Source organism: Pelodiscus sinensis, chromosome 10 (genome assembly GCF_052426305.1).
Source record: "Pelodiscus sinensis isolate ZL-2025 chromosome 10, ASM5242630v1, whole genome shotgun sequence".
In the NCBI taxonomy this organism is placed as follows: Eukaryota; Metazoa; Chordata; order Testudines; family Trionychidae; genus Pelodiscus; species Pelodiscus sinensis.
The window spans coordinates 53,268,644-53,294,179 of NC_143061.1; the positions used below are offsets into that span (position 1 = coordinate 53,268,644).

Below are 25,536 nucleotides of genomic sequence, written 5' to 3' on the forward strand. Positions count from 1 at the left end.
CGGCACCTACACCCTTGGAGTGGTTTTCAAGTCTTTAAACATGGCAGCATCTGGGGCCCACGCCCAAGCCCTGTCGTCTGGGGATTTCTGTCGGAGAACCTGCCGGGCAGGGGGAACCTCGCTCCTCTAGCCGTGGGGAAGGTTGCCAGAGGGTTTCAACAAAAATACCGGACACACTTGACAGGACATCACCATCTACATGACATCTTATCTAGAAACTATGGGACAGTTCGAGTTTCTCAATTTGTTTCCTGAACAGAAAGCTCCAATACTGGACTGTCCGGTTCCAAACTGGACACCTGCCAACCCTCACGGTGGGGTTTTGCGCCCCATTTCTCAGGAAAAGGCAGAAAACTTCACCCCACACACGGAGGAGGAAGCTTCCGCTGCCACATCTGGTGCAGGCCTGTTGTGGGCCTGCAGGTAACTTGTCCCATAGGGAACCACTAACAACCTATGCAGAAACACACTGCAGAAACACCCTGGGTCCCCTCAAGAACAGCAGTTTCCGGCCAGGCTGGCCAGCCTTTCATGCAACCCACCTCTTTTCACGACTCTGGAGAGGCCCGTGGGGCAGGGGGTGGAGTATAAACCTCGCTGGGGCTCTCCCCGCTTTGCGGCGACAAGCAAAACCCAGTCAAGTCACGCTCCGAGTATGCGGTGCAATTACACGAGGGCTGATTGGGACGCCCGTCCAGCCGGCCACGGATCAGCGAGGAAGCAGAGGGAGCAAAGGCCCTTCCTTTGCACTTTTCCCTTCGCGGTGGCTTAGGATCCATTCCTGGTGCTTTTCACTACCCACACCTCTGCCTGCCTTTCCGACGAGTTCACGCAGCCCCCGAGAAAACTGTCAAGCTCTGCAGAGAACAGAGGGGGGATCCCAAGCGCGGCTCTACCCCCCAGGAGCCGCCCAGCCTGAGGACAATCAAACGCCGCCACACACGGCCGGTGCTGGAGAGGGGGCAGAAGCCAGCGGGCCTGATAAATAGGGTCAACATGTCTCAGGCTGTATCTGCCCTGCAAATGAAGGCATGATTGTGGCAGAGCTGGGTTAGCTTTCCTCTCTCCAGCAGAGGACAGGCGGTGGCACAGAATTCGGCCCGGGCGAGCAACCAGAGTTTGTATCCGGGGTGGAGTGCCTGCCCTACGTAGTGATCTGCACGTGGTGAAACTCACCCCAAAACAGCGTTACCAACGGCTGGCCTGCTAGCCGAGGCCTCAAGTCAGCACCCTTGCTCCAGCGGGTGCTAGCAGGGGCGGCAGGTATGCGAGGCAGGAGAAGGCATTGCCTGGCTCCGCCCACCGTCAGCCTGGCTCCGCCCACCGTCAGCCTGGCTCCGCCCACACTCCGCCCCCTGTAGGAGTACCAGGGTGAAGCGTTGCTGTCCCTGAGCGCCTGCCCACCCCCGTGCTCCGTGCTCTTGTGCCGCACGCTGCCCATCCTCCCCATGCTCTGACCTGGGGAAACTGGGGCCGCATGCCTACCCTTCCTCCCCATAGTGGAGGGGGCCGGGGAGGCAGCTGGGCTCCCATGGGGGTGGGGCCTCAGCAGAAGGGGTGGGGCTGGGAGCTTGCCTCCCCCCAGCCCTACCTTCACCCGCCACCCATGAGTATTAGGCATCTCAGTGTACTAGACTACCCGCCTTGCCCGCCCTCCTGCGCTCCCCTCCTGGGGGGATTACGCGTGGCCCGGTGACACACCCCATGTGCACCCGTTTTCCGTTTGCTCCGGAGCTCGCTCCGGGCCCCGGCTTGGGATCCCCACCACCCATGCACACTCCCCTCTCCACCCGTCCTAGCCCTGGCTCCCTTTCAGGCACAGAGGGGACTCCCCTGGCATCGCAGGGGTCCTGGGGCTGGCAGAGCCCTTCCCATCCCAGCCTGGCTCTCGGTCCCGCCACAAGGAGGCCTGGCGGGCGCCGTGCCGAGCCCGTGTAACGCCAACAGGTGATGGAGTCCTGGCCCTGGGGAGCCGTCCGGGCACCAGCCCCTGTGCGAGGGGAGCGCCCCGGAGCACGCGGGAACGCTGCCAGGCAGGCGCTGGCTCTGCAGAGCGGCCCCGTGGCGCAGAGGAGACAGGCCCGGCTCCACGGGCGCCTCGGTGAGTCACAGCCGTGACACCCGGAGAGGCTGCGCTCCCCAGCGGAGCCGGCTGCCAACGGCCAGGCCTGCCGGGGCTCTGCGGTCCATGGGCCCAATGACCAAGGGGTCCCTGCTGGGAGTTGGGGGGGCCCGCCAGCCGAGTGCCTCTCAACCTACTGACCACTGTAGGCCACGTGTGGGCCGCATCCTGCCTGGACGGCCCTCAGGCTGCCCCATGGGCCACCGCCAGGTGCTGGCTGGGCCGCAAATGGCCACCGTTGTTCTAAACCCGGGGCAGGGAACCTAAGGCCTGGGGCCGGATGCAGCACCTGGGTCTCTGAGGCTCGGGGCTCCCCCCCAGCACTGGGGAGACCACGCTGGTGCTCCAGCCCCTCCCCCCCGTCTCCCTGTGGGGCTGGAGCATGTGAAATCTACTAGCCTGGGCCCCCTAGGCTCTGGAGTGTGAGGAGAATGCGGGAGGGTCTCTCTGCTTCTCGGGGGGTTGGTTTGAGGGTTTGGGGGGATTTTTGCTTCTCATTTTTGTGTGGCCCCCGCCTGATTTTTCTGGAGGTCAGCAGCCCCCCAGACCCACCAAAGGCTCCCCCCACACCCGTGGGGGCTGGTGGACGGTGTTTCTGAAGAACATGCGACCCTCGGTCGGTACCTCAGTGTGACCCACGGCGGCAGAGAGGCACGAGTACCCAGCCCTGGGGCAGCCTGACATGCCGGGTAGGCTCCACCCTCCAATTACAAACACCGAGAGTGGGCGTCCCCGTCTCCAGCCCCGCGCCGGATACTGGGAAGGGCCAATGTACAGACGGCTCCCTTCCTCTGGCTCCCACCCGGCAATAAACTGACCCGTGCGGCGTAGCCGCTGAATGGTGCTGTTTCCAAAGGCATAATAAGATAAGACCGCCTGAAACCAGTAGGTGTGTGCTCACCAGTAGGTGTGTGCTCACCAGTAAGTGTGTGCTCACCAGTAAGTGTGTACTCACCATGGTGCAGCTAGGCCTTCCCCGCTGCTAACAAACCACGTTTCCTGACAATGCTCTGAGCCACTGCACAGTCCAGTTAGTCCCCAGTTAGATCTAGGGGGGGTTCTGCCTGCTCATGCATCACACCTCAATACTTACCAGTTTAGCATGGACACTGTTCCACCTGGAATTCTCTGCTCCCAGGGCGGGCGGCCAGGCGGAACAGCGTGCCTTCTGCCTCAGCGTGCAAGCGGTTACAAGCAAAGCCCAAGAGCCTTGCCTGTCACACGGGATCTGGGATGGACTAGCACAGCAAAGGGAAGCTGGCACCATGCTGGTTCCCTAGATGGATTGGCACAAGAACTAGGGGCCACCAAATGAAATGAACAGGGAGCAGGTTTAAAACAAACCAAAGGAAGTTTTTCTTCACGCAGCGCACAGCCAACCTGTGGAACTCCTTGCTGGAGGATGTTGTGAAATCCAGGACTATACCAGGGTTCAAAAAAGAACTAGATACATTCAAGGAGGGTAGGTCCATCAATGACTATTAGCCAGGATGTGCAGGGAAGGTTTCTGTAGCCTCTGTCAGTCAGAGGCCAGGAATGGGTGACGGGGGAGGGAATCGCGTGATGGTTCCCGGTTCTGTTCACTCCCTCTGGGGCACCTGGCATGGGCCACTGTGGGCCGACAGGACACTGGGCTGGGTGGGCCTTTGGTCTGAGCCAGTCTGGCCGTGTTTATGGTCTTAAGTTCTCATGCCTGTCCTCCGTTCTCCCAGGCCGCTGGAAGTGAGGTAGACTCGCCGAAAGGTGGGCAGGCTCTCTAGGGTCTGAGCTGTGTCACTCCTTTCCCCGATGATCTTTGTGTTAATCAAGCCAGGTCCAAGACACAGGACTCAACCCGAACCGGAGTGGGGGCTGCATTTAGCAGCCTGGTTCATGCACCAACCCATCCGCCGAGGGGGATTTCACAGGGCTGGGGATGGAGAAACAGGCATTTTTGACTTGACCAGAGCAGGCGAGATACCAGCGAGACACAACAAACACAGCCCTGCCCTGTACGAGTACCTGTACGTCCTCCCCCACCCCATCAGCCGCACGGCGACGGCCAACTCTGTTCTGACTAGAAGTCCAAGGTTCCCCAAGGAATATCCACTCGCTTGGGGTTAATGAACCCGAGGGCTGGGACTGCCAACAGCAGGAACCAAGGAGGGCCGGTGTGGCTGTAATCACAGCGCACACACTGCACCAGCGTGCTTCGTGAGCATCTTGCTTTTCGTCTGGCACAGAGCAGTTTTGGCAGGCGGACACAGGAACAGGCTGGACGACACCAGGTGTCCTGTAGACCAGTCTCCACTCTCTGGCTCTGGGTGCTTCTCAGGACCCTGCTGCAGTCAGTTAAGGGATAGCCCCAGGGAAGTTCTCCTAAATCCTCATTAATCTGAGGTTGGCTCAGGCTCAGAATCAAAAAAGCGTACAACCCTCCAGAGCTTTCAAAATACCCAACCCTACATGGTAACGCGAACTTCCAGTGTCATCCATAGCACACGGCTGATCCTTTTTTAAATCCTGATACACTCTTGGTCTCCGTATTATCCTGTGGCAATGAGTTCCACAGGGTAACTGTGCCTTGTGCAACTTGCTGTTCCTTTTTATTCCTTTGGAGTTCACTACCTTTCCATTTCTTAATGGGACCAGATGACGATACATTCCTACTCAGCCTCCTCCAAACTCATTCATTATTTTAAATAGTGTCATGTCCCATCTCCTGCTTCTCCTGTAATGTGAACCTCCCCAATATTTTTCACTCGAGTGGAAGGAAACCAGAGAGATTACCTGAAATCACAGAACAGCTGGTGGCTGTGCCTTCACTAGGGAAAAAAGGGTGCACGCTTTTTAGCTGGCTTCCCCCCGTACCATCTCCTGCTCCCCTCCCCTTGCTGCCTCTGATATAGAGGCAGCAAGCGGGGGTGGGGAGGGGAAATGCGAGTAGTAGACTATTCGACTACTCTTTTACATCCCTAGTGCTTGTGCGGCTGCCCAGGAGAGAGTCAAATGCCGCCCAGCTGATTAGCAGAGCACTCCCAGCTAGGTTTGGGTTTCTCCTGGTGGTGCACAAACAAATGCGTCGGTGCACAGAAAAAAATGATTCTGCACATGGATGGAAAACATTAGAGGGAACGCTGTTCCCCATCCCCTGGTGAAAACAAGGCCTCAGTCCCATTCCCTCTGAGTCCCCACGGCTTGGCGCTAACCAACAAACCCCAGAACTTCCTTAGTTTGCTCCCAAAGCGCGTAATTGCAAGCACAGCTTGGGAGGAGGACATATGGCAAAGGCCTGGAGTTTGCACCCCCATTTATGGCACGTTTGCCTCTTGCTCCCCTTCAGGTGGGCACATCTCACAAAGCAAGATAGGCTCCTTCTGCCTGCGAGCTCCGCGCCTTCAGCCCAGGGCTGGGAGTCAAGCTGGTCTTTTTGCACCTTGCAAAGCACGGCCAGGAGGAAAGGGTCTGCCCGCGACACTGGGCCCGCAGGGATCCCTGAGTCACCCCCCACCCGTCTCCAGATGTGGGTGCCGGTGACAGCTCCTCGCCCCGTTGCCTGCAGTCGGCGGGACAGACCGGGGCTGGTACCCAGGACGGACTGCAAGGCTCAGCTCTCCCGGCACCAACTGGAGCGCAGGGGATGGAAAACTTCCCTCCCTAACGTGAGCAATGGCCACGACCACCCTTAGGAGGGAGGCTGCTTTGGTGGAACAAGCTGCTCGACGTTTGCACAGTCCTGGTGTCAAGAGGACCCAGAGCACCTCCCCCTTCCACGGAAAAGCCTCCCGTAAAGAGGTCCATTCCGGGGGGAGATGCAGGACTCCGTGGGGGGAGCGGTTCCTCCTTCCCCCTCACTGCCCCACACCACGGCCCATGCTCAGGCTGGCCCCCAGGATCCCCCTTCTTCCCAGGGGAGCTTCCCAGGCAGGGCACCCGGAGACAGACACCGTTCAAATGCAACCGATGGGGCCCCAGGATTTGATTTCGCCTCCAGTTCTGCTGCGCCCCTCTCCCACACGAGCATGAAATAAAAGCAGGCAGCAGCCCGGGACCCAGGCCAGCCGGAAAGGCCGGGGCACTGTCATCCCCAGGGTCGGCCTTACCTCTCCGCATCACCCCGGCTCCTCCTTCTGCTAGTGTGTCCCCTGGGCTGGGAGTCCCGAAAAGCAAACCGTCCTGCTCCCTGCGCGCTCGGCCCTGGGTATCCAGAAGGGTTAGCCGCGGCTGGCGGCTGGGGGCAGGAGATTGGGGGGCGGCGTCTGTTTTCTCCTCCCGATGTTGCACTGGGATGGAGCTTGGCTCCAGTGCAGCCGCTGTCTCGGCTGTTCTGAATGCTTTCCCGCTCCGCCTGACAGCTCCGGCTACCCCCGTTAAGGTGGCTCTCCCTCCATCCGCGGCTGCAGGGCTGCTCTCCTGCCCAGAGCGATGTCGGTCCGGCTGGGCTCCCCTGCCCCGCACAACACACTTGTTCCGCCTGCTCCCTGTGAATGGAGCAGAGACTCCAGGAGAAAGAGGAGGAGCTGGGGAGAGCAGCCATGCATCTGTTTAACTCTGTCCTGCCACTGGGGTTCCTCAGCCCAAGCAAGAATCGTCGCCAGGCAGCGCGCCGAGGTCGCCTCGCAATGCCCTTGCGGGTTTTGTTCTGCCCAAATCTCTGGTGCTCCCTTAAATTGACAGGTCACGATTAAAACCCAACACACCCTCCTCCCCCTTCCCGGTTCATTTGCTTTCATCGTTTGGGTTTGATTTTCCCAATCCTCCACGCGCTTCGCATGAATCTACAGGCCATCCGTCCTGGGAATGCAGGGCTCGGACGCACATGCACTTCTCATCCACGCTGGCTGGGGAGGGGTTATTGTGGCCTGCCCTTTGTTTCCCTCTTTGTTTGGATTTCTGGCCCAGCTGGGGAAAGACGCCCTCCCCCCCGATCTCCGCGGAGAGGCATTATAAAAAGCGCGTCTCCCCGCGCCGGGATGGGCTCTCTCCCATACTGCTCTGACGGCAAACTCCCCGCTCTGTTTCAGTCCATTGGTCAGTGTCCTTTTTTTTGGCCAGTATCAGCACACTGCCATCCCCAGCAAAGGTCGCCCTTTCCTCCGGACCGGAGCAAATCTCCCAAACGGCCAAGAGAGAGAAAAGCCCTTTTCTCCCCACTTTCCATGACGTCCGAGCTGGAATGCTCCGGGGCGAGGCTATTTCAGGCATCGTATTATTTATGTTTCACTATATTTATATCTATTAAAGAAGTCCTGCCTACACAGAGCTCTCCGACTTCAAAAGGCAGGAAAGGAGCCGTGACCGCTGCCACGGAGAGAAATAGCCTGGGAAGAAGGAGCGACCTATATAGTGTAGAGGACAGCATGCCAGCTTCCTTATACCATTCCCATCCCAAGCGCCTGGCCCCTCCGCCCAGCCCCATCCTACCCAAGAGGCCAGCTCGGAGGCAGAGGATCCCAGTGGTAAAGCTGTGACTGCCCAGAGGGTCACACGGGAATGCGCACCATGTGCCCGGGTGGCTAAATCAGGAATGTTACCTGGGAGAAGGAATGGGCACCTCCGCCCCACCTTTCCGGCTAGCTGAGCACACCTGACAGAGGTAGGCCTTGCAGCGCTGGGCAGCAATGGAAGCCGGTGGATTTGGCTTGAGGGACTCTCCCCATACACTCCAGAGGGGATGCCGAGATCCCCGAGGAGTCCTCAAGCCCCGGTTTCCCAAACCCTTCGGCGAGGTTCCCGGGTTAGCGCGTCCGTAGTCCAGAGAGGACAGGCAGGAAGCATCGGGTGCTGCACTTGACAAGTTCTGTCCCCCATATGGAGTCTGCCCAGGTACTACACTCATGTTCTCCAGGAGACCTGGAACGCCACTGGCCAGCCCGGATTTTACACCAAGGTGCCAGCAGCACCGTGTCTTCAGGGTCAGGAGCGTCTCTCTCCAGAGCGCCCATCTCCAGGGCTGCCGCTCGCGCTCAGAAGGGCAGAAACATGGAGGCCTGTCTCCTTTTCCCGCTGCTCCTCTGCCAACACCCGGAAGGGTTCGCTCTGGCCGAATGCACACGGACGGGGAAAAACCACTAAGACCATGTTGAAACCCTTTGTGACTGTCTGAGTCAGTTCAGCACCTCGGTGCCACGACGGGCCCATGTCAGCCAGGGCAGCAAGAGCAACTCAGCTGTTTACTGCAGCTCCTGCGCCGAGGATTCGTTCTTCCTTGTGTGCTCCCCCGGATCCACGGGGCCACACCGTGCAGAAGCACACAGCTCTCCAGATGCCTCTGCTCACTCCTGGCACTGTTCTGCCGGGGCCTGAGCATTCACACCCCCGGCACTGTGCACAAACACACCTGTGCACACACGCCCGCACGCCCCAGGAGTCCCATTCACCCCCCCGGCGCTGTGCACAAACACACCTGCGCACACATGCCTGCCCATCCCAGGTGTCCCATTCACACCCCCGGTGCTGGGCACAAACACACCTGTGCACACGCGCCTGCACATCCCAGGAGTCCCATTCACACCCCTGGCACTGTGCACAAACACACCTGCGCACACGCGCCTGCACACCCCAGGAGTCCCATTCACACCCCCGGCGCTGGGCACAAACACACCTGAACACACGCGCCTGCACACCCCAGGAGTCCCATTCACACCCCCGGCACTGGGCACAAACACACCTGCGCACACGCGCCTGCACGCCCCGAGTCCCATTCACACCCTCAGCACTGTGCACAAATACACCTGCGCACACACCCCTGTACGCCCCAGGAGTCCCATTCACACCCCTGGCACTGTGCACAAATACACCTGCGCACACGCGCCTGCACGCCCCAAGTCCCATTCACACCCCCGGCATTGTGCACAAACACACCTGCGCACACATGCCTGCACGCCCCGAGTCCCATTCACACCCCCGGCATTGTGCACAAACACACCTGCGTACACATGCCTGCACGCCCCGAGTCCCATTCACACCCTCAGCACTGTGCACAAACATACCTGCGCACACGCGCCTGCACACCCCGAGTCCCATTCACACCCCTGGCACTGTGCACAAACACATCTGCGCACACGCGCCTGCACACCCCGATTTCCATTCACACCCTCAGCACTGTGCACAAACACACCTGCGCACACATGCCTGCACGCCCCGAGTCCCATTCACACCCCCGGCATTGTGCACAAACACACCTGCGCACACGCGCCTGCACACCCCGAGTCCCATTCACACCCCCGGCATTGTGCACAAACACACCTGCGCACACATGCCTGCACGCTCCGAGTCACATTCACACCCCCGGCATTGTGCACAAACACACCTGCGCACACATGCCTGCACGCTGCGAGTCCCATTCACACCCGCAGCACTGTGCACAAACACACCTGCACGCTGCGAGTCCCATTCACACCCTCAGCACTGTGCACAAACATACCTGCGCACACATGCCTGCACGCTCCGAGTCACATTCACACCCCCGGCATTGTGCACAAACACACCTGCGCACACATGCCTGCACGCTGCGAGTCCCATTCACACCCGCAGCACTGTGCACAAACACACCTGCACGCTCCGAGTCCCATTCACACCCTCAGCACTGTGCACAAACATACCTGCGCACACATGCCTGCACGCTCCGAGTCACATTCACACCCCCGGCATTGTGCACAAACACACCTGCGCACACATGCCTGCACGCTGCGAGTCCCATTCACACCCACAGCACTGTGCACAAACACACCTGCACGCTCCGAGTCCCATTCACACCCTCAGCACTGTGCACAAACACACCTGCGCACACATGACTGCACGCTCCGAGTCCCATTCACACCCCCGGCATTGTGCACAAACACACCTGCGCACACATGACTGCATGCTCCGAGTCCCATTCACACCCTCAGCACTGTGCACAAACACACCTGCGCACACATGCCTGCACGCCCGAGTCCAGAACAGCGCTAAATATTGGAACAAGACACGGGAGGGAGCTGCCGTGTCCCCGAGAGACTCATTCGCCACCCACGTGGCTCTGCCCTTCGGGGCGTGTCCGGGCACTGGCTAAAGTGATGAAATCATAGAACGGAAAAGCGGAAATGCCAAATAATCGTTTGTGGGCCCACTGTCCGGGCCCTGGCCAACCCTGCTCTGCCCGTCTTCCACCCGCAGGCCCCGCCTCCCCATTCTGCTCCCCATCCGCCCTCCTGCCCGTCGCAGGTACCTGCATCCCCCCACTGGGCCCCCAGAGCCCTGTGCATGGGTGGCACGTAATGGCAGGAGGGGGGGCTGCCCGAGGGTCCTGCTGGACTGCTGGTCGGGAGCTGATTAGGTAAGCGCCTCCCAGCCAGAGCCTGCCTGTGGCACCCCCACCCCTCCCTCACCCCACCCCTCTGCTTCCCCTCCTGCCCCCAGGTCACAAGCCCCTCCCTTGCCCAAACTCCCTCCTGTGCCCCCTCCTGCATCCCACCTCCCTACCCCACACTCCCTTCTGCACCCCGCCTCCGTCCCACACCCCGCACCTCCTCCAGGAAAGTCAGGGACGAGTGCGCCCCTCCACCACATTCCAAATTCTTGGAGTAGCCCCCCCCCACCCAACCCATGAAAAACTATTGCCCGCCCCTGCACAAGACACGGCTCCCCGCCCAGCCGCTTGGAACCTGCGTCTCCTGAACCCTCCCTCTCAGACTCAATGTGGGTCCTAACTTAATTAATTAGGTCGTAAAATCTAGTGCATCCTGCCCCGAGCCTGTCCAGGAAAGAATCCAATTTGTCTGGGGACAGATACTCGCTGCCAGCCTGGGCGGGTGATGCGTGGGGGTGTGGGGAGGGGGGGGCACGTCTTTTTCTCTCTCATTTTCAGGAAGATTGGTAACGAGCTCCCACCGCTACTGCTCCCGGCGTCATTGTCTGAGCAGGGAAGCCATGCAGGGGTAATGGCTGCAGCTACTCCCACGGCGCCGGCAGGTGAACAGCTGGGCGGCTAACATGCCGAACGAGAACAGAGTCTCCAACAGCCAGTCCCACCCCCGCCCTTTCGCTCAGCGGCCCCCCCCCCGCTGAAGGCAAAGGCGTCCCCCCCAGCCGGGCTGCCACTCTGCCCTCCCTCCCCTTTTGTCTGGGGAGAGCCGTGATTTCGGGGAAGCGGGGGAGGCCGCAGAAGGTCTGTTTGCCGCTCAGAGGGACCCGAGAGTGCTTTGTGCCCAAGAGCAGCTGGGCGCTGGGCCCCCGCCCAACCTCGGCCACAATCCACTCCAAGCGCAGACCCGACTGGAAGGGGAACGATTGGGATCGAGGGCCCCCCCCCAGGCTCTGGGGTGGGGGAGGGAGTTAACACTCCTGCCTATTTCAGGCTGAGGGGGGTTACCTCAGAGCTGCCTTCTGAAAGCCACCCGGTGTCCGTGGGGACGGCTGTGCCGCTTTCATCCCAGTTGAAAGCATCGCCGCGGGCAGGCCCGGGATATAATGAAACCAGGAAAAAAGGGACGTTTGAGTCCCCCCTGAAGAAGGAAATAGCCCCTGGCAGCCCGGAGCCCCAGGAATTCGGCTCCCAGCTCCTCCTGAATTCAGACTTGTGCTAAAAACCCGGACGCGACGGCTGGGCAGCTGCGGCAGCCTGTAGGCCCTGCTCGCGGGGAGGCTGCAAAGCAGCGTCCCTCGGCCCTGCCTTGCCTCTCCCGCGCAGGACGCCCCAGGTGCCAGAGCTCAGCCAGGCCGGGAAGGAAAGCAAACGAGTAGCAGAGGTAGAGAGGGTTGGTGAAATCTAATGACAGCCCAGTGCCAGCCTGGGGGCTCTGCCCTGCGTGTACACGGTCTGCCTGAGGCTGGCTGTCCTGTCGCAAAGCACTGCAGCCAGCGTGGCGGGCGCTTTGACTAACAGCCACGAACACTGGAGAGGAACCTGGCGCACACGGCACAGATGAAACTGACCTGCAGCGAGCCTCAGGCAAGCAGCTGTAAACAGGGAGGGGGAAATAGGTTGCTTACACCAGGGGTCTCAAACTCCCGGCCCACGGGCCATAGCAATTGTGCAATCTGGCTTGGAATTCCGGCCCCCATTCCATTACTGGCCCCCAAGCTCCTCCCGTCCCATCATTGCCCCGCCCTCTCCCTCCTGAGGCAGCCCGTCCCCCAAGAACGCAGCTTTGGGGATCATTGGGGGCCTGATACGGTGGCAGTGGTCACGCCCTTTTCCCACACCCGTGGCTTCCTTCACTTGGAGTGGGGGGGTGACCCGATGATCCCCGAAAACCATTCTGGAGGCGATGAAGTGCCAGGGGAGGGAGAAGACGCAGTGACAGCAGGAAGGGGTGGGGCTTGGGGGCTGTAATGATCTGCCAGGAGCCCAGACTGGATTGTGCAAAGGCTCCAACTGGGGCTGGCCCCCAGGCCGGGAGTCTGAGACCCCTGCTTAAACAGAGGAACATCAGGTAGGAACAGAGAGGTGCTTCTACCTCCGGATCTGGCGCTGGGGTGACGGGCGCGGGAATCCGGTGCCCAGTCTCAGTGCCCACAATTTAAGGAGGACGCGGATACACCGGAGAAGAGCTACGAGAATAACAAAGGGGGAGCAAACCTTGCGATAGACTCAAACGGACGGGGTGCCTCGAGCTGTAAGCCTGTAAGTATTTCCATGGGAAATAACTAATAACAGGCCTTCAGCCTCGCAGAGAAAGGTCAAAGCCCGTCCCGGGGCTGGAAGCGGATGTTAAATAAAATAAGACGCAGGATGTTGAAGATGAAAGCAATGCCCCTTGTGAGAATTTACAAAGGGGCACTGTGGAATCCATCAACCCATCTTGCAACTGTTTAACTCAGTTGAGGGGGGTGGAATTATCTGCATAAATACGAGTCATATCAGGGAAATGTTTGGGTTGAGACCAGGCCTCGGTCTCTGCCTCGTCAGATCTGCAGATTCACCGGCTAATTCCCACTCGGCTGAGGTCCTGTGGGTTTCCACAGGCTCTTATGGCTCCCGGTTTCAAGCTTTCCAGCGACGTTTGCTTTTCCAAGTGTCCCAAAGATGATCAGTGGCTATTTTGCAGCCCGGCAGACAGATCTGACGTTGAACTAGCTCTACGCATATCGATTAACCATCAGTCTGTCCCTCTCACCTGCAGTGAGACCAACCAGCGGCTAGTGACTTACAGGTTTCGCTCCAAGGATATTAGTAACAGAATAGCAGGACTTCGTTTTGACTAACTGCTGTGGGTCTGTATCCTGGCCAGAAAAGCACTAGAGTGTGGGATTTCCATTTCTCATACTATAAGGAGTTGGAAACATCACCACACTGAAGACCGCTGGAATTGGGTGTCTCTATGGACGGCAGATTCAGCAGGGAACGGGTTCAGGAGATTTCCCCTGGACATATTGTTATGAGCAGTCTCTGCTGCGCTTGAATTAGCTCATTACAGTGCTAATTGCATTCTATTGGCATCTTCATGGGCTGCTTCCTGTTACGCAGACCCGCACGGATCCCCTTGCCCTCGTAACTGGATTATTTTACTGCCCGCGTAATTGAAAACGGGACTTGCAAACCGTGTTGACATCTGAGCGCTGGGCAAAGTGGTGGAGAGAAAACCAGAACACACGCAAAGCCCCCATCACCCCGGCCCCAGAGAGAACGTGGGGTTACGGGAGTGACTCTTCAAACGCGGAGAGGGGGACTGTCGGGAAATATATTTTCCTGACTTCCCACTATCTAGTGTTAGGCCAAAACCCCGTTCTCGAGGGATTTATGGCCAACTGGCTCAGCCGCAGGAAAATGACCCAGGAAAAGCTGTTCCCGAGACATCTCCAGCCTGAATTTTTACTGCTTTTGGTCAGCCACTTTTCCTTCTAGGGAAGGGCAATGAAAGGGAAATGTTTTCAGGTTTCTGCTTGCTGCATCGTATCGACTTTACATGGGCATAGCAAGAGAGCTGAACCATGTCCCGGTTAGCCCCATCCCCCCACCTTCTGCACAAGGCACCACCCCAGCTGCCGACCGAAGTATTTACTGAAGCTTGGCTACACGCACGCACACACACACACACACACACACACACACACACACACACACACACACACACACTATTCTCACACCAGAACAACTGACCCAACGTTTTATCAACTCCAATTGGTTCTCGACATAGCAAGAGAACAATATTCTTGCCAGCAAGTTAAGGGAATGTGGATTGGATACATGGACTGTAAGATGGATAGAAAGCTGGCTAGACTGTCGGGCCCAGCGGGTAGTGATCAACAGCTCGATATCAGGTTGGCGGTCGGTTTCTAGCGGAGTGCCCCAAGGATCTGTTCTAGGACTGGTTTTGTTCAACATCTTTATGAAGGATTGGGACGAGGGGATGGATTGCACCCTCAGCAAGTTCGCTGATGACACTAAGCTAGGGGGAGAGGTAGATACGCTGGAGGACAGGGATAGGGTCCAGAGTGACCTAGACAGATTACAGGATTGGGCCACAAGAAATCTGATGAGATTCAACAAGGACTAATGCAGAGTCCTGTACTTGGGATGGAAGAATCCCAAATACTGTTACAGGCTGGGGACTGACTGGCTAAGCAGCAGTTCTGCAGAAAAGGACCTGGGAATTACAATGGATGAGAAGCTGGATTTGAGTCAACAGGGGGCCCTTGTAGCCAAGAAGGCTAATGGCATATTAGGCTGCATTAAGAGGAGCATTGCCAGCAGATCCGGAGATGTCATTATTCCCCTTTATTCAGCTCTGGGGAGGCCACATCTGGAGTGTTGTGTCCAGGTCTGGGCCCCCCACTACAGAAAGGATGTGGACGCATTGGAGAGGGTCCAATGGAGGGCGACCAAAATGCTGAGGGGGCTGGAGCGCATGACCCATGAGGAAAGGCTGAGGGATTTGGGTTTGTTTAGTCTGCAGAAGAGAAGAGCGAGGGGGGATTTGGTAGCAGCCTTCAACTTCCTGAAAGGAGGGTCCAAAGAGGATGGAGAGAGGCTGTTCTCAGTAGTGACAGATGCAGAACAAGGAGCAATGGTCTCAAGTTGCAGTGGGGGAGGTCTAGGTTGGACATTAGGAAAAACTGTTTCCCTAGGAGGGTGGGGAAGCGCTGGGCTGGGTTACCTAGGGAGTTGGTGGAATCTCCATCCCTAGAGGTGTTTAAGTCTCGGCTTGCCACGGCCCTGGCCGGGTTGATTGAGTTGGGATTGGTCCTGCCTTGAGCAGGGGGCTGGACTTGCTGACTCCTGAGGCCTCTTCCAGCTCTGGGATTCTAAGAGCATCCCGATGGGTGAATGATTCAATCCTACAGCATGTTATTATCGCGTGCTGCAAAGAGCCGCAGGAGACCCACTAAAGAGCCTCTTGCATCTCGCAAGCCACGGTCCATGAGTCACAGCTCTCAACCCCTGGCGGGGGTTTGTCCCACCGTGCGTAGAACCGCAGTGACCGAGGAGCCGGAAGGCCCATCACCGCCGCAGTAGGGCCCTGACGAAAACTCATCAGCACCACAAATCCAATCAGAACCTTTGCTCTCTTGAGAGTTCCCGATCCACAAGAGCCAGACCAGCTTTACTGCACCATTCCCGCATTCGGATTCCCACTGACACACACACCCATGTCAACACGCTGCCAGACCCACTGGGGCCACAGGAAGAACCTGGATCCCACCTCAACTCCTTCATCCGCCTGGCCCAGATTTCGGAAACCATCCCCGGGTGTCAGGTTTCCAAAACGTGCTACATACATTCCTGGGGGACAGGTCCATCCATGGCTACTAGCCAGGGTGGGCAGGTGTGGTGTCCCTGGCATCTGTTTGTCAGAAGCTGGGAATGGGAGACAGGTAAGACCATAAGAACGGCCACGCTGGGTCAGACCAAAGGCCCATCCAGCCCAGTGTCCTGTCGGCCCACAGTGGCCAATGCCAAATGCCCCAGAGGGAGGGAACAGAACAGGGAATCATTAAGTGATCCCTCCCCTGTCCCCCCTTCCCAGCCTCTGACAAACAGAGACTAGGGCCACCATTCCCACCCACTGGCTAATAAGCATTGATGGACCTACCCTCCATGAATGTATCTAGCTCTTTTTTGAACCCTGTTAAAGTCCTGGTCTTCACATCCTCCTCTGGCAAGGAGTTCCACAGGTTGACCGTGTGCTGCAAGCATGGCCGGCCCACAGCATTTTGGCACCTGAGGCGGGGAGCTCAAATGACACCCCCATTGCCCCTCACTTGGGCCAAAACTTTGCAAGGTCTCAATTCTGCCTTCTTCCTGTTCTACTCCTCCCATGGTCCTGCTCTGCTACCTACCCCAATAAAGGAGAAGTAACCAGCAGCAGACACAATTTTCTACACTCTGGGTCCTAGTGGCGCCCCCCATAGTCTGGCACCTGAGGCGGCCGCCTCAGTTCGCCTCATGATAAGGCCGGCCTGGCTGCATGAAGAAAAACTTCCTTTGGTTTGTTTTAAACCTGCCACCTATTCATTTCATTCAGTGACCACTTGATAACTCCCTGTTCTGTTCCCTCCCTCTGGGGCATCTAGTATTGGCCACTGTGGGCAGACAGGATCCTGGTCTGGATGGACCTTTGGTCTGAGCCAGTATAGCTGCTCTTATGAAAGCACTTAAGCCCATGCCTGAATATCATTGAAACCAATAGCCCTGGAGCACGGAAGTACTCATGTGCTTTGGGAGTCGGGCCCCCCGAGAGCAGACCCGGCTACTCAGAACATCCTGTCCACAAGCAAAGGTTGATCAGATGCCTCTGGTTTCCCGCTGACGCCCATGGGAACCCTCCAGGATCCAGGCCCCGATGAGTTACACCCCGGCCAGGCGGGGATAGACGGGCCTGCCAATCACAGAAGTGCTGAAAGTTTTGCTTGAAGACACAAGGCTCATAAGATCCTCGCTCTGAGCGGCACTTAAGTGAAAGACGCCCCAGACAGCAGCAGCTTGCGGTGTGCACTGGGTCATGTCAAGCGCACTGCTGACTAACTTGCCTGCCTCAGCTGGGCGGGATTCAATCCAAGGAGAAACCCCGAGCCTGGCATTAAAGTGCTCAGAGTAAATGGCTCCAGCACCTCCTGCCCCAACGCTGCCATGGTCTTGGAAGCTGCCTCGGGGAAAGGGAAGGGCGTCTAGGAGCTGGCAGGTGCCGTTAGCGGCTTGACGTCTCTTAATAAGACATCTCTTGACGTCTCTGCCTGGGATGCTCTAGCGCTGGCAGGAGTCCCTCCGGCCAGATGGCCAACGCCTGAGCCAGGGTTTTATCATCAGTGCTAATAAACAGTCGGGTGGTAACTGGCGCAACAAACTGCAGGCGGCCCAGGCGGGAGAGTCCTTGAGGGGAAGTAACGGGAGAGTTCCTTCAAAAGCGCCCTGGCAGAGAGGCAGACAGCGCCGCAAATCTGAGGTAATCGGGCATCCTGTCCAGAGAGGAGAGAACCGAAATCTCTGCTCTCTCTCTGAGTTCTACGGGAAATATTTAACCTCCAAGCACACTGCTCGGCCTCCACGCTGCTCCAGTGCTCCAAATCCACTGCGTACTGAAGGCAAACGTTTACTTGCCCGCTTCACTGTACACGTGCAAAGCAAAGCCGCAGAGAGGACAGGCCAGGTTTTTACAGGTAGTTAGACACTTAAAGTTGCAGACAAATCCCAGCCGGACTCTGTCCTTACCTGTCGTTGCCTAAATCCATTTGACGCGGTAGCCTGACAGGGTTCTGTCTCAAGTGTGAAGGCAAATGTTTCGTAAGCACCTTTTGCGGTTGAAAAGCTGTTTCTGTACACCCCGTGGCTATCCAGTCACAAAGACTGGACCCGTATTTCTGCACTAAGTCTGCGCACTAGGAAGAAAACTCTTCACGTATTTACTTTATTAAATCCTTGCAACTAATGAATTAAAAGGAGGAAGCCGCTGTGACGTTTTTCCAACTCTGTTTCGGGTTATATATCATCACTAATTTCAGGATTTTAAAAATATTTGGAAAGGCTGTATAAATAGCTATTTTATCACCCGGCTTCACGCTGCCCACGCTCGCCCCACCTTTTACCCAAGTAGCAGATTAAAGAGAAATATGCGTGTCGCTTTGCAACCTCCGTTCTCATTCCCAATAGGTCTACAAATGTCACCGTGCCTGACAATGGTCCCAAATCTGCCAGCACCCGCCTGTGAAGTCTGACCCCACTGGAGCACCCTTTGTGGAATTACATGTTCAGCCGCGATATGGCTCAGTCTCGCGGTTCATGATAAACGTCCCATTGACTTTGACAGGCGCGTGATCGTGTCCGAGAGCATATGCATGTAAAAGGAGCTGAGTTAGGGACCGAGTTACAATGGCCGTCTTTGCGTGGCCATCCACGCATGGTAGGCATGATTCATGGAGACCAGCTGGGTTGACTGGTTGACCCCGTAATGAATGTACCGTCACATCCGTGTAACCTTAACTTCACAGTCCTTTTCTTGCAGATGTTTCACGTTGACCTGCAACGACAGGCTTTTGAAAACGACAATACTAGCAACGGTTGACAAAGCTTACAGAATTTGGTGGCCTCATTTCCTGGAGTTTTGTGCCTGCCTGGGAGCAATTGGCCAGTGCAGGACAAAACCGGGGAGTGCAATGAATACAGAGTGATCCGGAGAGGAACCGAGATCAGTCCGCAGAATCTGAAGAGATATCCCTAGAGAGAGAATCAGGGATTCATTATGCGGCAAAAAACGGATCCTCTCTTCATGACTGAGGGAGGCGTTTCCGGCTTCAGAGCTGCTATGCTCCAGAGGCATAACACTCATCTTCTGCCACGCTTCCAAGCATTGCCAAGATCTGATGCTGTGTCTGACCTTCAGCAGCCTGCTCTATAGTTCCTCAGTGTATACTCATCCGGAAGAACTCACACAATAACCAAGTTCTCCTCTCCACAATATTCCGAGGACCCTGGGCAACGAAGAAGCGAGCCACCAACAGGGGGGTAGCCTCAGTAGATGCCAAGAAGAGTAAGACGTGGCTGATGACTTTCACTGTCAATCAACACATCAGAAAAGCTACCGACAGAGACAGAAAGCTTGGTAAAAACAGCAGGCCAGGAAGGGCACAGGATCTGCAGCCTCAAACCACGCAGCCTGGAAACTCACACGCCAAGCAGTAGCATCACGTTACACACCGAAAACGAAAAGGGAGTAGAACAGTTCACCTACATGGGCAGCAGCAGAACGGCCCCTGGAGAGCCTGGGAAGGAAGTGACATCACTGAATCCAAAGCATTCAATAAAGTTAACAATGTATGAAAATCCCAGGAGCTACAGCTCCGGAGCAAAACTCCAGCTCCAACACAGTCTTGGAGCTATCCCAACCCGCAAGTGCTGGAGAACGACAGGAACATCGGACAGAAAACGAGAGGCCTGAAAAGACTCAGGGCAGTGGAGGGGTTGGCTTCTTCGCCAACCAAGAATCCAAGAAATCACCACCGAGCAGCTGGTGTGGCCGACAGACTCGGGCGCCCTGTGAGCCAACAAGAGACGCCCACGTGAACCTCTCACGTGGAAACCAACTGGAAATGAGGTTCACCGCGAGAAACCCGGCGAGGAGCCCGTAGGTAGGAAGGGCAGAACCATCGATCTCAACTCCACCAAACACATGGGAGCGGCAGCAAATGACGGAGAGCAACGGAAGACGCTAGTTTCCGCCTTGTGTGCCGACATTGGCCTGGGAAAGATGGAATAACCCTTCGACTCGCACTCACCCTCACCCTCCGGCTCCGTGGCTCTGTGTTGGAGCCGAGGGGGGCGGATTTCGTCTGGCGGTGAGATGCGTCTGGAAGCTTTCAAGTCCCGTGACAGGTTGGGGAGGGGTGGGAACCGCGGGCGGCTGGGCTGTTCGTGCCGCGTTAGCTGGCGGCTGCTTTGACAGCCCGGGTGCTGGGAAAATTGGGTGTTTGGTGTGAAGGGATTTCCCTGTTTTTAAAACAAACCGTGGAGCGTCTCTCCCCACACGAGGGCCTGCACACCAGCCACTTCCCCACACTGCCCACCTGGATTCCCAGCATGCCACCCCTCTTGGTACCTTCCCAATGCTCTGCCACACCCCCCACGTGGCCTGGACACCCTGGTCTGCTGACCCCCTTCTTTGTGGCCCACTCCTCTGAAGTCCCCCTTCTGCCTCTTCCCCCTGGGAACAGGGAGACTTTGAAGCAGTGGACATGTAATGGAGCAGGGCGAAAGGGGCTAGGGAGGGGGATGCCACAGGGGTGAGGAGACAGCATGGAGCCATGATCCCGGAGACACGTGCCTCTTGGCTCCCCGACTGCCCTGTCCCATGCTCTGCACCTCCCCCGCTGCCCTACCAAGTGGGGGACCCAGGTTGGATGGCTGTTCCCCCAACTCCAGATGTCCCTGTCTCCACTGCTCTCCTGGGGGGCCAGCCCTCTTCTCGGGCTGCCCCTGTTCCCTTTGGGAGCCCCCAGAAGCCAGGCAGAGCAGCAAGTGGGCGTAGCTGGGCCCGGCCTGGTTGTGCGGCTGGCCAGTATGTTAGGGTGGAAAGCTTTGTTCTTTTTATATTTGTATTTTAGGTTTAGCAATAATAGTAATGTAGTCTAATAATGTAGCACTAATATTGCAATATATATTTAATATTGTATTGAATAAAGTCCTTTTAGTTACATGTTGATTCCTTTGCCCTAAAAGTGAGTTTAGTAAATGGGCCTAAGTGGACAGACAGTTCTGGGCATTGTGTCTGTGTTAATAAGATTAGAAAAATGTTGAAGGCCGAAGCCTTATTTGCTTGATTTACAACGCCTCTTTGCTTTGCCCGATGCAGATCTATGGAACCTCGAAAGTCCTTATATCATTGCTCATGCGTGTGAGAGGAGTGTGAATGTGTCGAGATAAGATGCAAAGTTATATTGCTTAGAACCAGATGGCCAGAGAAGGGGGGTGAGCGAGCGTGGGCGAAGGCCAGAACACAAGACAACCTGGCTGCAGAGAAGCCACCTATAACCATCGACGCGTACCCCCTACTCACAAGAGGATTGGCAGAGTGGCAGACGGGCGCGCCTTGAAGCGGAGCGAGCACCCCCAAAAGACGGTTGATGACAGGATGAGCCTTCCAGAGATGTTTGGGAACGATTGACATCAACAAGATAACATTCCGGTCACAGGCCGACAGAGGGGAATCCGTGCATTTCAACAGAGAAAAGGATTCTAAAAGCAGGATGCTTTGCTATGGAACTTTGGGTTCATCTTGCCACCAACTTCAGAGGAGCATCGGATCAATCGATCGACGGACAAAGGCCCTGCTCCCCCCTGTGTTTGATCCAGCTGGCCACTGGATTGACACAGACTCTGGACTGGTAACTATGACATCATCTGGCAAGACTGTGTGTGCGTGAAAAGCACGTGCAACTGTTGTATTCTCCATAAACGCGGCGTCCTGCCTTTTCCCCTATAAAAGATCTCGTGTGCTTCGTTTAAGCATAACAAGTAGAGTTACCGGAGGCCGAACCGCGCCGAGGTGAGATCACCGGGCAAAGGGCAAAAGACGGGACTCCCTGCCCCGAGACTGCCAGCCCTAGGGGAGTCACCGGTGAGAGCCTCAGACCCGCTAAGCTCACGAGAGGGGACTCCTCGCAGGGTTGTCACGTGTCCAGTATTGGCCTGGACAGTCCCTTATTTGTGGCCTCTGTCTGGTAAAAAAATCTGTTTTTGTTGGATGGATGGCCGCTTGGGACAATCTTCAGTTGCTGCGGCTGGCGGGGGCGGGGAGCGTGGGCACAGCGCTTTATTTTAAATGCGGTTCTTTTTTTTTTTTTACTCAACAAGTTTGGTCTTTCCCTCTTTTTTTGCTCAACCGGTATTTTTTGTGAAAGTATCTGGCAACCCTACACACAAGGGCTGTGTCTACATTGGCACCCTTTTCCGGATGCTAATGAGACCAGTCGGAATTGCAAATGCCGCGGGGGATTTAAATATGCCCCGTGGCATTTGCATGAACTTAGCTGCCGCTTTTTTCTGGCTCAGGGTTTTGCCGGAGAAAAGCGCCAGTCTAGACGGGATCTTGTGGAAAATAAACCCTTTTCCGGAAGATCCCTTATTCCTACTTGAAAGTAGGAATCCCGTCTAGACTGGCGCTTTTCTCCGGCAAAACCCCGAGCTGGAAAAAAGCGGCAGCCATGTTCATGCAAATGCCGCGGGGGATATTTTAATCCTCCGCGGCATTTGCAATTCCGACTGATCTCATTAGCATCCCTTTTCTGGAAAAGGGTGCCAATGTAGACACAGCCAAGGAGCCTGCATTCAGCACAGCCAGTACAGCCCCTGGCTCAGTTGTGCATCTCTGGGGGGTAGGGGTCCGGGCGTGGGGCGCAGCGCGGGGAGGCAGGTCGAGGGTACGTATCAGCTGCTCTCTCTCTGCACCTTGCAAGAGTGCCATGGTTAGAGGGGGGCCCTTTCTCTGTGTAATTGCAGCTCGTTGGAACTGGCTCAGCAGAGGTGCCGTGGCGATGCAGGCGTGTGCCTGGCTTGCAGGCTGTGGGGCACGTTAACCCGGGACGACACCCCTCCAGGGATGTTTGCAGGCCCTGCCCCCAGGCCAGCAGGATCTCTGGGGGGCCATGGGGTCTGGGCCTAGCCACCACCGGGCTGCAGGGCACCAGCCAAAAGTGGGTGTGGGTGCTGCCCCTCTGTTAGCAATGGGGAAGCACAAGGACGTCAGGCAGCCAGTTTTCTCTACCCGCTAGTGGGATCCCTGGAAATCCCACTGTCCTCTGACCAGCCAAAACCTCCGGGCTTCCTATGAGTCGGCCGCTGCCCACACGCCCACGCATCCATCAGGGGAGCGGATGCAGGGAGGTGCTGGGGGATCCTTCGCCGGGGAGCAAACCCCCCACCCCCAGCTTCGCGATCAGCTGGAGACATGTATGGAGGGGAGGGGAGGGGAGGATGGGGCTGGAGCCCTCGGGCCACTGTCAGTAGCAAAACTCACCCCAAGCCGGAGAAGAGACTCGGGCTGGGGAGAGCTCAGGGTCACTAGAGCACCTGGCCGCGTGGAGTCTTGACCTCAAGTGTGAGGGGTCCAGCCACTCGGCCCGGAGGGTGGCAGGAGTGCCTGGGGGGTTCTGTGGCCTGCGACGGGCAGGGAGTCAGCAGAGGGGATCAGGAGGGTCCCTGACAGGCCCCTGCCAAAGGAGGACGGTCCCCGGGAAGAGGCTTGTTCCGGAGTTACCGGGCCCGGCGGGGCCTGCCAGCGACCGACGGGCCAGGAAGGGAGAGCGCTGGGCTTATGAAAGGCTTCAGCGTAACCCCCCGGCCTCCCCGTCCCCGGGCTGCTGGGGCGAGCGCTGTCGCCGCGGCGCCTCGGAAGACAGCCAGGGACGAGAACCGTGGGCCATGTGCTGCGGGGTGACTTCGGCACGAGGGAGCCTTTGGCTGCCCAAGGATCAGGCTTTCCAAACAGAGCCTGACTCCCGGGTGGAGAGGTTCCGGCTAAATATAGCCACTGCTCCGAGTGCGCCGAAAATAGCCTGGTGGCCCGTTCCTGCCCTGTGAACGAGGGGGAGGGGCGAGGGGCGCGCAAAACCTGGGGGGAGAGGGAGAACGGCTCCTGCGAAATGCAGGGAACGTGGCTCAAAGACGGGGGGGTCCCCCCCCAGGAGCCCTCTGACAGGTCTCCCGCTCAGCTGGGGAGGGGGTAAGAAATGTGGAATTACTCAGCGCAAGGGGAGCTCGGTTCACATGTGCAGACACATGCTCCCGGTCCCTGCTTCCAGTCTGGGCAGGCGCTGAAATACGCCCACCTCTCCCTGTCCTCAGCAAAGCTCCTTCCTTCTCTCCGCGCAGAGTGCCGACACCCCTGGGTGCTCCCTCTAAGCTGTACACCTGATTGGCCACCCAGGAGAGATTCAAATGCTGCCCAGATGAATAGCAGAGCATCCCCAGCGAGGAGCAGGCAGCTGCATGTGTTTCTACTGGTGGTGCACATGCCTCAGTGCACATAACAAAATTTATTCTGCACATAGAAAATTTAGAGGGAGCTGGGCAAAGCTGTGCGATTCCCTGCTCGGAGGTTTACTGGCCCATTCAAAGGCCCTTTTCACAACCCTCCTACCCCTCCCACGACCCGGCCGCCTGCTCCCACCAGAGGCTGGAGAGACAGAGGGAGGGCATGTCCCACTTTGCTTCACCCTGGGACTTTCTCCTTCCAGTCTGGCCCATCATCTTCACTGCAGCCCCACCCGCTGCGCATGGGCGGTGGGTAATGCAGGCAAGGGCAGGCGTTGCCTTCCCAAAACTGCCTGCACTGCCCAGCTGCCCTCAGCTGGAGGGGCGGGGCTTGGCTGGGGGCGGGGGCAAGGTTGCGAAGGTGCATGGCCGGGAAGGGGTGTGGCTTTGGGCAGAAGGGGCGGGGCTTTGTCTGCCTTCCCCAGCTGAGTCCTCACCCTCCATCCATGACGCCCGCTCTCCGCTCACCAGCTCTCACGTAGGGCCAGAAAGACGTCGCCCTGCAAGGATCCCAGAGGAAGTGCACGAGCGCATCCACACTCCTTTCCTACTGCTCCGGCGTCCTCCTCCTGGAGTCAGACCAGCACCGCCCCAGCTGTCCGGCCTGCCCCGGGAACCAGCAAGTCCCCCTCGTCCCCTGCTCAGGACGTCCCCGGATGGGCCAACGCCAGCCCACACGGCCCACAGAAAGCCAGTGGTTGTGACTGGCTCCGGGCGGGTAAAACAAGCATCCAGGGATGGGGAGACTGGAGCAGATGCTGAGCCGTCTGTGCTGGGGGAAGCGAGAGGAGCCGGAGGGGGAGCAAGCGAGAGCCCCTCGGAGAAGGAGGCAGAAAGTTTGACAGACTTACTCCCCCGTGAGGCTGCACAAGACACAGGAGAAGGACTGGCCCCACCCCGGAAGTTTCCAGAGGAAGCTCCAGAAATAAGCAGAACCCTCCTTCCCCTGCTGCTCCCTGACACCAGGAATCCGGCAGGTAGAAACCAAGTACCGTATATACTCGAGTATAAGTCGACCCGAATATAAGCCGAGGCACCTAATTTTACCCCAAAAAACTGGGAAAAAGTATTGACCCGAGTATAAGCCTAGGGTAGGAAATAAGGCAGCCTAGGGTAGGAAATGAGTCGGGGCGAAAGCTGCTCCGGTGCCCCTGGTCTGCTGGAGACCGTCTCCAGCAGACCAGGGGCACCGGGCGGGTTCTCGCGCTTCTGAGGCTTTGCCAGAGCAAAGCCTCAGAGGCGCGGGGAACCTCCGCTGCTGCCGCTTCAATCTGGGTGCCTGTGGTCTGCTGGGGACCGTCCCCAGCAGACCACAGGCTCCCGGACTGAAGCCGCAGCCGCGGGGGGGGAGGTCCCGCGCCTCTGCGGCTTTGCCCGCCTCAGTTCTCGAGATGCTGACTCGAGTATAAGCCGAGGGGGGCATTTTTCAGCACAAAAACTGTGCTGAAAAACTCGGCTTATACTCGAGTATATACGGTACTGTGTCCCTCTC

At 57.5% G+C, this 25,536-nt stretch overlaps 1 protein-coding gene across 3 annotated transcripts in view; it reads right to left on the reverse strand.

Moving 5' to 3' along the window:
- Nucleotides 1-25,536, reverse strand: part of DGKG (diacylglycerol kinase gamma) — a 139,337-nt gene that overhangs the window by 100,169 nt on the left and 13,632 nt on the right. Inside the window, exon 1 of one of the 3 annotated variants that reach the window (XM_089780900.1) lies at nt 6,205-7,240. The exons of 1 other annotated variant lie outside the window; for it this stretch is intronic. The gene's annotated coding sequence lies outside the window, so the exon portion shown is untranslated. Of the gene's footprint in view, nt 1-6,204; nt 7,246-25,536 lie in introns of those variants that run through there. One more of the 3 variants, XM_089780901.1, reaches the window with a different exon arrangement.